This window comes from Orcinus orca, chromosome 6, assembly GCF_937001465.1.
Source record: "Orcinus orca chromosome 6, mOrcOrc1.1, whole genome shotgun sequence".
NCBI lineage: Eukaryota > Metazoa > Chordata > Mammalia > Artiodactyla > Delphinidae > Orcinus > Orcinus orca.
The window spans coordinates 65,926,773-65,939,632 of NC_064564.1; the positions used below are offsets into that span (position 1 = coordinate 65,926,773).

The following is a 12,860-nucleotide window of genomic DNA, read 5'->3' on the forward strand; positions in this document are numbered from 1 at the left end:
TGTTTTCTCTCTCCAGGCAGACTTCATCCAGGAAGGGGGTGTATGTTAGAGAAAAGGGGATAGCAGCTGTCCCCTACTCCCTATTATGAGGCTGCTTCCCAGGCTGTCCTTTACCAACCTGGGGTGCAACTACATCAACGCAAATGTGGCAGGACAGTGTGATCAGGCAGCAAGAGGCTCTGAGATTTCACTTCTCAACCACTCTCTGTTCCTGGTGGCAGGGATGCTGAGCTGAGAGTTACAGAATGGTCATGGCAGGATGAGGGGACTCTTCTTAGAGTCTGGGGGGAAACCATGTGAACTGGCCTCATGCAGAGAGACTCACTTATTTGTTACTTAGCGATAGCTGAGGTGAGACGGAGGCTGTGGGTAGATGCCCATTGGCTCTGGCTCTAACAAAGTAAAGGAAAGGACAGAAATACATCTTCACAGCAGCAGATTTCAACCAACAAGACCCACAGGGCAAGTTCCAACCAGAAACACAGAGGACAGTGCTCTGGAAACCAAGATCCAAATGAGTCCACACATTACACTGGGTTGTTAATTTTGCATAGTCTCTTTTATTCTACAACAGATGCTCCTCATCTCATTTGTTCAGGGGTCATTTGTCCTACAAAATTCCCCATATTCTGGATTTGGCTGGTTGTTTCTTTCTTTTTTTTCCTTTCTTTTTTAAAATATGGAACGCTTCACGAATTTGTGTGTTATCCTTGCAAAGCGGCCGTGCTAATCTTCTCTGTATCATTCCAATTTTAGTATATGTGTGTCTTCATGGTGGCAATTAATTTGTTTCTCTACCTCCACTCTTTCCTCTAAGCTGGTGATTAGATCTGGAGGTTTGATGTTTAGCAATGCTAAGATTGAACAGTGGCTTCTGATGTTGCCAGCCTGATTCATCCGTGATAAATTCACCCATCAACCCTTTTGAATATTGTTTTGGCATCTGTTGGTGATGGTTGCTTAATACCATTTTGTTTAATTCATTCTAATTCTATCATTCCTTCTGAACACATTTGCTGAGATTCTTCCGTAAAAAGAATTTCTACCTCATCAACTGTTTGGTTACCCTGAAAAAGAGTTTGTATGGAAAAGGCAGGATTCATGCTTAATTTCCTCCCTTTATTGGTTTTCTCAGTAATGAATTGGTACACTAGAAACATCCAATGGTGATTGATGAGGTTTTGTGTTCTTATTTTTTGTTAGTATTATTATGAACACATGAATTTATGCGTTGTGGATGGTTTTATGTGTTTCAGTCATTTATAATCATGATTCTTTTCCTTGCTCAAATTGTCCCATCTTTGGTCAATGGGAGCCCCTTCATTTTGACTCCTGTGTCCTTTTGACAGAACTATTTGTCTTCAGTAGTGTCCTTATTTTCTGGGTCAGCAAGATGTCCCAAGACCATCTCTTACATTTCTTGCCCTGGAGCTAGAATCAGCCATTTCTCAAAAGAGTCCGGGTTCCTCTTGGTAGAGAATAGTATTTAGAAGCTATGATCTTGGTGATGGGGGGGCTCATTGCTACTAGGTTGTCAATGCTTCTAGACCTTTTTAGTGGACAGCCCTCAGAAATACATATTTCATGGTAAGAGACAAATATATAATGAGTTCATACTGATGTTTCCCGTACAGTTGTTTTATTATTGTAAAATATTCATAATTAATTTTACCATGTAAACAATTTTTAAATGTATGAGTTTGTGACATTAAGTACATTCACATTGTTCGGCAAGCATCACCACCATCTGTCTCCAGGCCTTTCTCATCTTCCTAAACTGAAACTTTGTACCCATTAGACACTAACTCCCCATTCCCTTTTCCTCCAGCTCCTGGAAACCACCATTCTACTTACTATATTTATGAATATTTTCCCTTATGCGGCTGGTTTATTTCACTTAGCATAATGTCCTCAAGGGTCATCCATGTCGTGGCATGTAATTTCTTACTTTTTAAGGGTGAATTATGTATACATTGATGTATATACCACATGTTGTTTATCCATTCATTCGTTGATGAACACTTGGGTTGTTTCCAAATTTTGGTCATTGTGAATAATGCTGCTGCGATAATGGGTGTATAAATACCTGTTCGAGTCCCTGTTTTCAATTCTGTGTATATATCTGGAAGTGGAATTGCTGGATCATATGGTAATTCTATGTTTAATATTTTGAGGAACTGCCATACCATTTTTTACATTGGCTGCACCATTCCAGCCAGCAAAGCACAAGGGTTCCAGTTTCTCCACATCCTCATACTTGTTATCTTAATAGTAGGTATCCTAATGGGTATGAATCAATTCAAGTTTAACATTACAGAGTTTTGATTAAACTTCTTTGATTTTACTCATATCAATTTTCTCTTTACTTCGAAAATCGTGGTTCCCAAAGACATTAATTGAAGTATTTATTTCCTAATCCTATAATGTATATATAATAGTTTTTAAAAAGTATCAATATTACTTCTAATAATAAGACCACTGAATGCAGCTTAAGAATTCTTTGTGGTTCTTTTGTCACCCAGATATATACCACAAGGGATATATAGTCAAATTTCTGTGTTTGAAAGTCACTCAACAAACATAACTAAAGAGAAACAGAGTCATAGATACAGAGAATAAACAGGTGTTTCCTCGGGTTGGGGGGATGGGATGAGAGAAATAGATGAGGGAGATTAAGAGGTACAAACTTTAAGTAACAAAGTAAATGTCACGGGTATGAAATGTATAGTGTGAGGAATATAGTCAATAATTATGTAATATCTTTAGTGACAGATGATAACTATTCTTATCAGGGTGATCATTTTGAAATGTATAGAAATATCGATTTATTATGTTGGGTACCAGGAACTAATGTAGTGTCATAGGTCAACATACTTCAAAAACAAACAGACAGACTCCTACAAAAAGAGATCAGATTTGTGATCATTGGGGGTGGGGGGAAAGGAATTGGATGAAGGTGGTCAAAAGGTACAAACTTCCAGTTATAAGATAAATAAGTACAATATGATAAATATAATGAACACATCTATGCGTTATATGTGAAAGTTGCTAAGAGAGTAAACCCTAAGAGTTCTCATGATAAGGAAATTATCTTTTTCTATTTCTTTAATGTTGCATCTCTATGAGATGATGGATGTTCACTAAACTTATTGTAGTCATCATTTCATGATGTATGTAAGTCAAATCATGATGCTGTACACCTTAAACTTATACAGTGCTGTATGTCAATTATACCTCAACAAAACTAGAAGGAAAAAAAACCCCATGGGTAGAATTCCAAGGAAAACGACCTAAGAGTCAAAAATAATAAAACAGCACAACACTGTGAATGCACTAAATGCCACTGAACTGTGCACTTTAAAATGGTTAATTGTATGTTATGTGAATTTTACCTGAATAAAACAATTGAATTAAAAAAAGTCACTTGAAATAATTATTTGCCCTGTGTATTTATGCCATCAATTTGATATACAGTTAGAATCATAGGTTTCCATTTGGTGTCAATTTTTTTTATATTTTTTTTTTTTGGCCACACTGCGTGGCATGCGGGATCTTAGTTCTCCCACCAGGGATTGAACCCGTGCCCCCTGCAGTGGAAGCTCAGGGTCTTAACCACTGGACCGCCAGGGAAGTGGTTTTCAAATTTTAGAAATTGGTTTTTAAAAATTCAGTAATTTTTAAAATATGTAAAACTTTTACATAGTTCAATCAAAACTGTAAAACAGCACAGAGAATTCTCCATCTCCTTTCTTCCTTTACTCCCCTACCTCCCACCATATGTAACAATTAGCACATATCTCTTACTGTTTGGTTTATCCTTTAGTTGCTTCTTTTTAGGAAATAGAAAGAAATATTTATATTTACAGTCTCCTTCCCTTTATTACACAAAGGTGACATTTTACAAGCCCTGTTCTAGGCCTCACTTTTTTTCATTTATCCTGGTGCTCACTCAGTGTTACGTACAGAGATCTTCCTCATTCCTTTTTCTGTTCAATACTCCTTTGTGCAGGTCTTATTGTAAAGAAATCTTCCTCATTCCTTTGAACTGCTACGGAATATTATACTGCGTGAATAAACCCACAGTTAATTTAACAAGCTCCCTACAGCTTCTATGGAGGACGGTATGGAGGTTCCTCAAAAAACTAAAAATAGAGCTATGATACGATCCTGCAGTCCCACTCCTGGGCATATATCTGGAGAAAACCATAATTTGAAAAGATAATGCACCCCAATGTTCATTGCAGCACTATTTACAATAGCCAAGACATGGAAGCAACCTAAATGTCCATTGACAGATGAGTGGATAAAGAAGAGGTGGTATACACACACAATGGAATATTACTCAGCCATAAAAAAGGAATGAAATAATGCCATTTGCAGCAACTAGATGGACCTAGAGATTATCATACTAAGTGAAGTAAGCCAGACAGAGAAAGACAAATATGATATCGCTTATATGTGGAATTTTAAAAAATGATACAAATGACAGGAATTCCCTGGTGGTCCGGTGGTTAGGACTCCATGCTTTCACTGCTGAGGACCTGGGTTCCATCCCTGGTCAGGGAACTGAGATCCCACAAGGTACGCGGCACAGCCAAAAAAAAAGATACAAATGAACGTGTATACAAAACAGAAATAGACCCACAGACATAGAAAACAAACTTATGGTTACCAAAGGGGAAAGGGCAGGGAGAGGGATAAATTAGGAGTTTGGAATTAACATATACACACCACTATATATAAAATAGATAACCAACAAGGATTTACTGTATAGCACAGTGAACTATATTCAGCATCTTCTAATAAACTATAATGGAAAAGAATCTGAAAAAGAATATATATATATATATATATATATATATATATATGTATAATCAAGTATTTTTTCTAATTCCAATCAACTTGTTGGTATACAGTCTTTATTCCTTTAGTGGTTATACTGGAGATTACTACATCCATTCTTGAGTTATTAGTGTGTAATATAAATGAGCACTTCCCACATAATAAGACCTTAGAACATATTAACTCTGTTTACATTTGATGTTTATGTTGTCATGCATTTTTAATTTTACATAAAAACCCCACAAGACAGAATTAATAGTAGTAATACTAGTACTTTTTTCATATAGTCAGTATTCATCTAGGTTTACTCATGTATTTGCCTTTTCTGGTGCTCTTAATGCCTTTCTGCATTCTGTATTTTGGCTTGGGATCATTTTTCATTTTCCTGAAGAATTCCCTTTAATAGTTCTTGTGGTGTTGATCTCATGGCAATGAACTGTCTTTGTCTGGAAGTATCTTTATTTTATGTTCTCTTTCAAAGAACGTGTTTGTTTTTGTCTTAGATCCTACTCAGGCCCCGGGCAGACACTTCATGGTCCAAGCCTCGTGCTGCCCTTTTAGTGACTGGGGTCCTAATGCCGAACTCCCTCCTCATGTCCGCATACCAGCTTTGGCCCATCTGAACCTTGGGAGGGTGTTTCTTGCTTGCCTGGTAACTGTGGACCAGTTCTTGCCTGGGCAACCCAGAGAACTTTTTCACTGTCGAGTAGGCTATAACTATATCTTCTCCAACTTGGGTCTGCGTCCCAGCCTTGGGGAAAGGACCTTCTAAATTTGTCCGTCCTTGGGTACTTTTGTCAGGGCTGGTTTATTCTTTAGCATTCTCTTTATATATTTATAGTTGCTCCCCTGTTGAATTAGTGATTTTTTTTAAATCAAACTTTCCCCATTTAAATTACTGTGTGATTTCTCTCTACTGGTTAGACCCTGAATGATACACCAACACATATCCCCAGGATAACCCCTTCTGTCATGACGTATTATCCCTATTGGATATATATTACCCAATATAATAAATATATATTGTTAGATTAAATTTGATAATATTTTGTTAAGAAGTTATACATCTATGTTATGAGGGATAATCTGTAATTCTATTTTCTTTTAATGTCTTTGTCAGTTTTTGGAATCAGGGTAATACTGGCCTCAAAATGATTTAGTGTTTCTACCTTTTCTATTTTCTCAAAAATATGTGTTTGGATTGGTATTACTTTTTCCTTAAATGTTGGATGGAATTCACCAGTGAAGTCTTCTAGGCCTGGAGTTTCTTCGTGGAAGCTGTTAACTATGAATTCAATTTCTTTAATTGAAATTGGGCTGTTCAAGTTTTCTATTTCTTCTTGGGTCAATTTTTTTTTTTTTTCTGGTACATGGGCCTCTCACTGTTGTGGCCTCTCCCGTTGCGGAGCACAGGCTCCGGATGCGCAGGCTCAGCAGCCATGGCTCACGGGCCCAGCCGCTCCACGGCATGTGGGATCTTCCCGGACCAGGGCACGAACCTGTGTCCCCTGCATCGGCAGGCAGACCCTCAACCACTGCGCCACCAGGGAAGCCCCTTGGGTCAATTTTTGATAATATGTGTCTTTCAATGAATGTGTCCATTTCATCTATGTTATCACAATAATAGTTGTTCATAATATATCCTTATATCCTTAATATCTTTTAGGTCTGTCGTGACGTCCTCTCTTTCACTCCTCATGTTGGTAATTTGTGTCTTCTCTTCATATTTTTCTTGATCAGTCTGGGTAGGAACTTGTGAATTTATCAGTCCCCCCCAAGTAGAACTAGATTTTGGGTTCATTGTTTTTCTACACTGTTTTTCTGGCTGCTAGACCACATTTTTGGGGTCCCCTCATCTCTCTGATCTTGTACTCTAAAATTGTGGCTGCTAAGGCAATTTTCTAATGATGTCAAATAGACTTACTGCCTTTAAATAGATTTCATTTTTGTATTTTTTTCTGGCTTTTCAAGTTGTTCTCAACAGGAGCACATGTTGCTTCATTACAGCCAGAAGCAGAAACGTGAGAGAAATAATTTCAGGTGGCTGGTATTGCTGGAAAAGCACTGATTTGGAAGCAGGATTCTTGGGTTCAGACTTTTCTCTGTTGCTTACTGATAGTGCTGTTAACAACCTTGGGCGAGTCCACTTGACTAAGTTTTAGTTTCCTTGTTTGTAAAGTGGGGATAACAGTAACATCTTTTACATCCCAGTGCTTCTGTAAGTATTAAGTAATCCAAAGTGAAACTGTTTTATGAGCTATGAAAAATGTCATGAGTATAGCATGGCTCATATTTAATTTGTACAGCTGTGGATGCCTTGGAGGCAGGGACTGAGTCTTTTTGATCATGATTCCTCAACACCTAGCACAATTCCTGGAACATATTTTGGCTTTTAATAAACCTTTGTTGAGCTCAACCAAAGCTATTTTACATGAATGGTTAAAACTCTTACACACTGATTCAGTATGAATTCATACTGTATGCCCATAGTTATTGGCAACACCTGAATTAAGCCAGATCCTGCTGAATTGTTGTTTATTATTGTTATTTAGACTAAAAATATATACAATATCATGTGTAAACTTCCTGTATTATTCTTATAGGATTATCCTTTTTCTGGCCACAAATAGAAACGTGTGCTGAAAATCTGTAAATAGTGGGAAATCCCTAAGGGTTGTCTCATAGGAGGAAGAGGTAAAAAGATGCCTTGATTCTGGTAATGCTGTAGGATGAGTGTGCAAATATAACAGAGGTTCCTAAGTGATGTGTCACTGCAGCTTATAAGCTCTAACATTCCTTTATAGTTTCTGCACATGGGGCTGTTTGGAGGAATTTAACTACACCACCTACAGAAGACAGGTTTGTGTGTTATCTTAATACCATTTCTGGGTCACCCCTGCCTCTTTCCCCCCCATATGCATGCATATCTCTCTCCTCAGTTTTAAATTCAAGTGTGAAGTTCATTCAGGCTAGATCACTGTTTCCCCAGCTTCAAGATTCTGCATACCACCTTCATAATTCTTTTCCACATCTATGTACCACTTATACTATTTACCTAAGATTTTCCTTGAACTAATTTTATTTTTCCTAAATTAATGTATTTTAAAAGAAAACTATCACTATCACAAATTGAAAAGCAACACCACCTTCCAAGATCGTGGTAAAAATAAAAAAGAGTGAAAACAAAACAATTTGTTTTAATTTAAATGCTACAAAGAGATCATTGCCTATTGAAGACTCTGAGCCCAGGGCCTGCTGTCTTTCAGGGATATACTGGGTCAGATAATCTCTAAGGTCTCTGATTTCAGCTTTCAACATCTATGGTGTTCCAGATATTTTCTCTTCCAACTATTTGTGTATTTCCTCCCTCAGTTCTCACTCATGCAAACTGTCCTTGCCTTATACCTCATGTACAAATGATTCCTTTTTACCAATGACTGCCTCCATTTTTAGTGTTGAGAGTCAGTATGAAAAGAACTTGGGGATTCTATGTTAGAAATAGAAAAAGGGGGGAAATTGTGAAAAGCAGGAAGTGATTGGCAGGAGGTAACTCGGACAAGAGTCATCCTGCCTCCTTGACCTAGAATAGTTTCCTCTGTTTTCCCAAACATATTCTTTTCATTTCCTTTTACTTCTCCTTTGAGGTTTGAGTTAAAATAAGCATATTCTCTAAAAAAGATAGATACCTCTAGAAGGATTAAGAGGCCATTAGTCATCTACACCTAAGTGTAAAATAATCCAATCTACTTATTTCCTTAATACTTGAAATTGCCTACACTGAAGGAAAGGGAATGAAATAATTTTGATGAGTGGTATGTTTTGGAAGACTAGGGGAACATAAGAGGAGAGAGGGTTGGCTGAGAAGGCATGGAGAGATAGAAGATAATAAAAGAAGGTGAGAGAATCTAAAAGAAAAGTTTACCATAGTTTAACAGTTTCTCTTTCCCCTCCTTCTTACCCTATCACCTTAATTTCTGTTCTAGAGACCCACAAGTTAAATTAGTATAAAAAATTATAGAGTTCAGCTACTTCTTAGATCAAGTCAACTTTTTTTTTTTTAACATCTTTATTGGAGGGTAATTGCTTTACAACGTGTGTTAGTTTCTGCTTTATAGCAAAGTGAATCAGCTGGCTAGGATTCTCCCCACGATTAGTAAAATTGCTTCTGAGAGAAAATGTATTCTGCATTCTGTGACACAGTATTTCATAACCTGAGAATTGTACAGTGTTCCACACACAGTGGGTAATTATGAAATGTTATTACTACTGTCTGCCTTTATAAATATCCAGTGGGACAGATAATGTCAGGAAGATTGTTAGTATGGCCATGGATTTTCCCAAGAGAACAGTTCAACTTTATAGTGTTTCTGTGTGGTTTAGGTCCTGTATTAGGTTTCTTATCATGCTAAGTGCAATGATTGTTCTGATGACTTCCAGGCAGCTTCTGGGTCAATGCTTTTCAAATTGTCTGTGGCGAAGAGCCGGGATTTGTGTGTGTGTGTGTGTGTGTGTGTGTGTGTGTGTGTGTGTCTGATCTGTGGAAGACCAATCTTAGTATGCACCTTGTGCCACATGTGACTCACCACATCATTCTGACAATGCACACACTGTTCTATTACCTCACTCAAGAAGACAATTTGAATAACCTTGAGTTTGGATGTTCTGGTAATGTCAAATTGCTATAACAGCTTCTAAACACACACTCCTAATTTCTGGGCTTATCTCATTGAAGAATGATGAAGAAAAGATCACAGACTACACTTGAGTAGTCTGGTCTAGTAGGTGTGTTCTGAGAGTTCCTCTTATAAAATGACAAGACCCCTCTAGCCCTGGGGAGTCCTTTTATTGACCTAAAGTAAATGTAATATTAACAGTGTGGTTCATGGAGAAAAATAATCTAAGAATTATTGGTTTGTAATACAAATTTTCCAACTCACTTGGCGTACTCTTATTGCTATTCTCATTTTTAAAAACTCTACCAGAAAATTAGGAGCCCAGAAAGTTTGGAGATCTTATAATTTTTGCCTATTATTGTAATACTTATATTACATAAACATAATGTGTAAAATAATTTATAAAGCACTTTCTGTCAGGTTAAGTTATGCTGCAGTAACAAATGGTCCCTGAAATCTCAGAGCTTTATAGTAATAAACATTTATTTTTGTTCATGCTGTGTATCCATCAGGGGTCCATTTAAGCTCAGCTCCAATTTGTCTTCATTTTAGGACTCACAGTAAGAGAGCAGTCTAGGTGGAACATTGCTGGTCTTGTGGTCAGGGAAAAGAGAAGATGGCAGCCATGTGATCACTCTTGAAGCTCTACCCAAATTGTACACATTACTTTCTCTCATATTTCAATGGCCAAAGCAAGTCACATGACCAACCCTGAAGTCAAGGGGTCAGGGATGGGTCAAGGGATCCCATGGGTCAAGGGATAACCTTCCAGAGGGAGGGGCCTGGAAGGAGGGGCAGCAAAGAATTCAAACTAGTAACACCTATGACACATACTGTTAAAATCTGAGTGAGAGTGCGGAAAAAGGGTAGAGAGGCATTTCAAAGTGTAGGGAATCTAGTCTGTAACTAAGAGAGATAAAATTATTTTTACTAATTTTAATACCAGTTTGAGAACATTTAAGTCTTTTTTTCCAGCTTTATTGAGATATAATTGACATACAACATTGTGTATGTTTAAGGTGTCCAGTGTTATGATTTGATACATGTATATATTGTGAAATGATTACCACAATAAGGTTAGATTACATATCCATTACCTCACATACTTAAAATTCTTTCTGTGTGGGCTGAGAACTTTTAAGATCTACTCTCTGAGCAACTTTTAAATATACAATAGAGTATTGTTAGCTGTAGTTGCCATGCTGTACATTACATCTGCAGAATTTATTAATCCTAAAACTGGAAGTTTGTACCTACCTTCACCCATTTCCCCCACCCCACCACCCCGGCAACCACCAATCTGCTGTTTCTATTTCAGTTTGTTTTTTTAGATTCCATATGTAAGTGAGATCACACATTATTTGTATTTCTCTGACTTATTTTGCTTAACATAATGCCCTCAAGGTTCATTCGTGTTTTTGCAAGTGGCAGGATTTTCTTCTTTCTCATTGCTGAATAATATTCCATTGTATATGTACATATATGCACCACATTTTCTTTATTCATCCATTGGTGGACTCTTAGTTTGTTTTCATGTTTTGGCTATTGTAAATAATGCTGCAGTAAATCTGGGGTACACATATCCCTTTTAGAGAGTGATTTCATTTCTGTTGGATCCATACCCAAAAGTGGTATTGCTGGATCACATGGTAGTTATATTTTTAATTTCTTGAGGAACCTCCATATTGTCTTCCATAGTGGCTGCACCAGTTTACATCCCCTTTTCTTTGTATCTTCCTCAGCATTTGTTATCTCTTGTCTTTTTGATAATAGTTATCCTAACAGGAAGGAGGCGATATTTCATTGTGGTTTTTATTTGTATTTCCCTGATGATTAGTGACGTTGATTGAGCACCTTTTCATGTACCTGTTGGTCATTTGAGTATCTTCTTTGGAAAAATGTCTATTCAGGGTCTCTGCCCATTTAAAATTGGATTATTTGGGTTTTTTGCCATTAAGTTCCTTATATATTTTGGATATTAACCCCTTATCAGATATATTGTCTGCAGATATTTTCTCCCATACTGTAGGTTGCTTTTTCATTTGTTGATTGTTTCTTTTGCTGTGCAGAAGCTTTTTTAGTTTGATGTAGTCCCACTTGTTTATTTTTGTTTTCATTACTTGTGCTTTGGTGTCATATCCATGAAATCATTGCCAAGACCGATGTCAAGGAGCTTTTTCCCTATGTTTTCTTCTAGGAGTTTTATGGTTTCAGGTCTTACAAGTCTTTAATCCATTTAGAGTTAATTTTTGTGAGTGGTGTAAGATAGGAGTCCACGGGCTTCCCTGGTGGCGCAGTGGTTGGGAGTCCGCCTGCCGATGTGGGGGACGCAGGTTCGTGCCCCGGTCCAGGAGGATCCCGCATGCTGTGGAGCGGCTGGGCCCGTGGGCCATGGCCGCTGGGCCTATGCGTCCGGAGACTGTGCTCCACAGCGGGAGGAGCCACAGCAGTGGGAGGCCCACGTACCGCAAAAAACAAACAAACAAACAAAAAAAGAAACAAACAAAAAAAGATAGAGGTCCACTTTCATTCTTTTACATGTGAATATTCAGCTTTCCCAACACTGTCTATTAAAGAGACTATCTTTTCTCCATTGAGTATTCTTGGCTCCCATGTCAAATATGAGATGCCTGTACATGCATGGGTTTAATTTTGGGCTTTAAATTCTGTTTCATGTGTCTCTTTTATGCCAATACCATAATGTTTTGAGTACTATAGTTTTGTAATATAGTTTGAAATCAGGATGTGTGATGCCTGCAGCTTTGTTCTTTTTTCTGAGAATTGTTTTGACTGTTCAGGGTTTTTTGTGGTTCCATATGAATTTTAAGATTTTTTTTTCTATTTCTATAAAAATTGCCATTAGAATCTTCCTCTTCTTTTTTTAATTTAATTTAATTTTTTATTTTTGGCTTCTCTGGGTCTTCATTGCTGCGCATGGGCTTTCCCTAGTCGCTGCGAGCGGGGGCTACTCTTCGTTGCAGTGCGCAGGCTTCTCATTGCAGTGGCTTCTCTTGTTGGGAGCACAGGCTCTAGGTGCGCGGGCTTCAGTAGTTGTGGCATGCAGGCTCAGTAGTTGTGGCTCGCGGGCTCTAGAGCGCAGGCTCAATAGTTGTGGTGCACGGGCTTAGTTGCTCCGTGGCATGTGGGATCTTCCTGGACCAGAGATCAAATTGGTGTCCCCTGCTTTAGCAGGTGGATTCTTAACAACTGCACCACCAGGGAAGTCCTGCCATTGGAATCTTGATAGGGGTTGCATCGAATTTATAAATGGTTTTGGCTAGTATGGACATTTTAACAGTTTAATTCTTTATTTTACTCTGTCTTAAAGGCTCTTATGAGATTAGT

The 12,860-nt window shown here is 37.8% G+C and overlaps 1 pseudogene; it reads right to left on the reverse strand.

Annotated features, from left to right (window-relative positions):
* Positions 1-673: 673 nt before the first annotated feature.
* On the reverse strand, positions 674-773 carry LOC117196346 (uncharacterized; annotated as a pseudogene).
* Between the last annotated feature and the right edge of the window lie 12,087 nt (positions 774-12,860).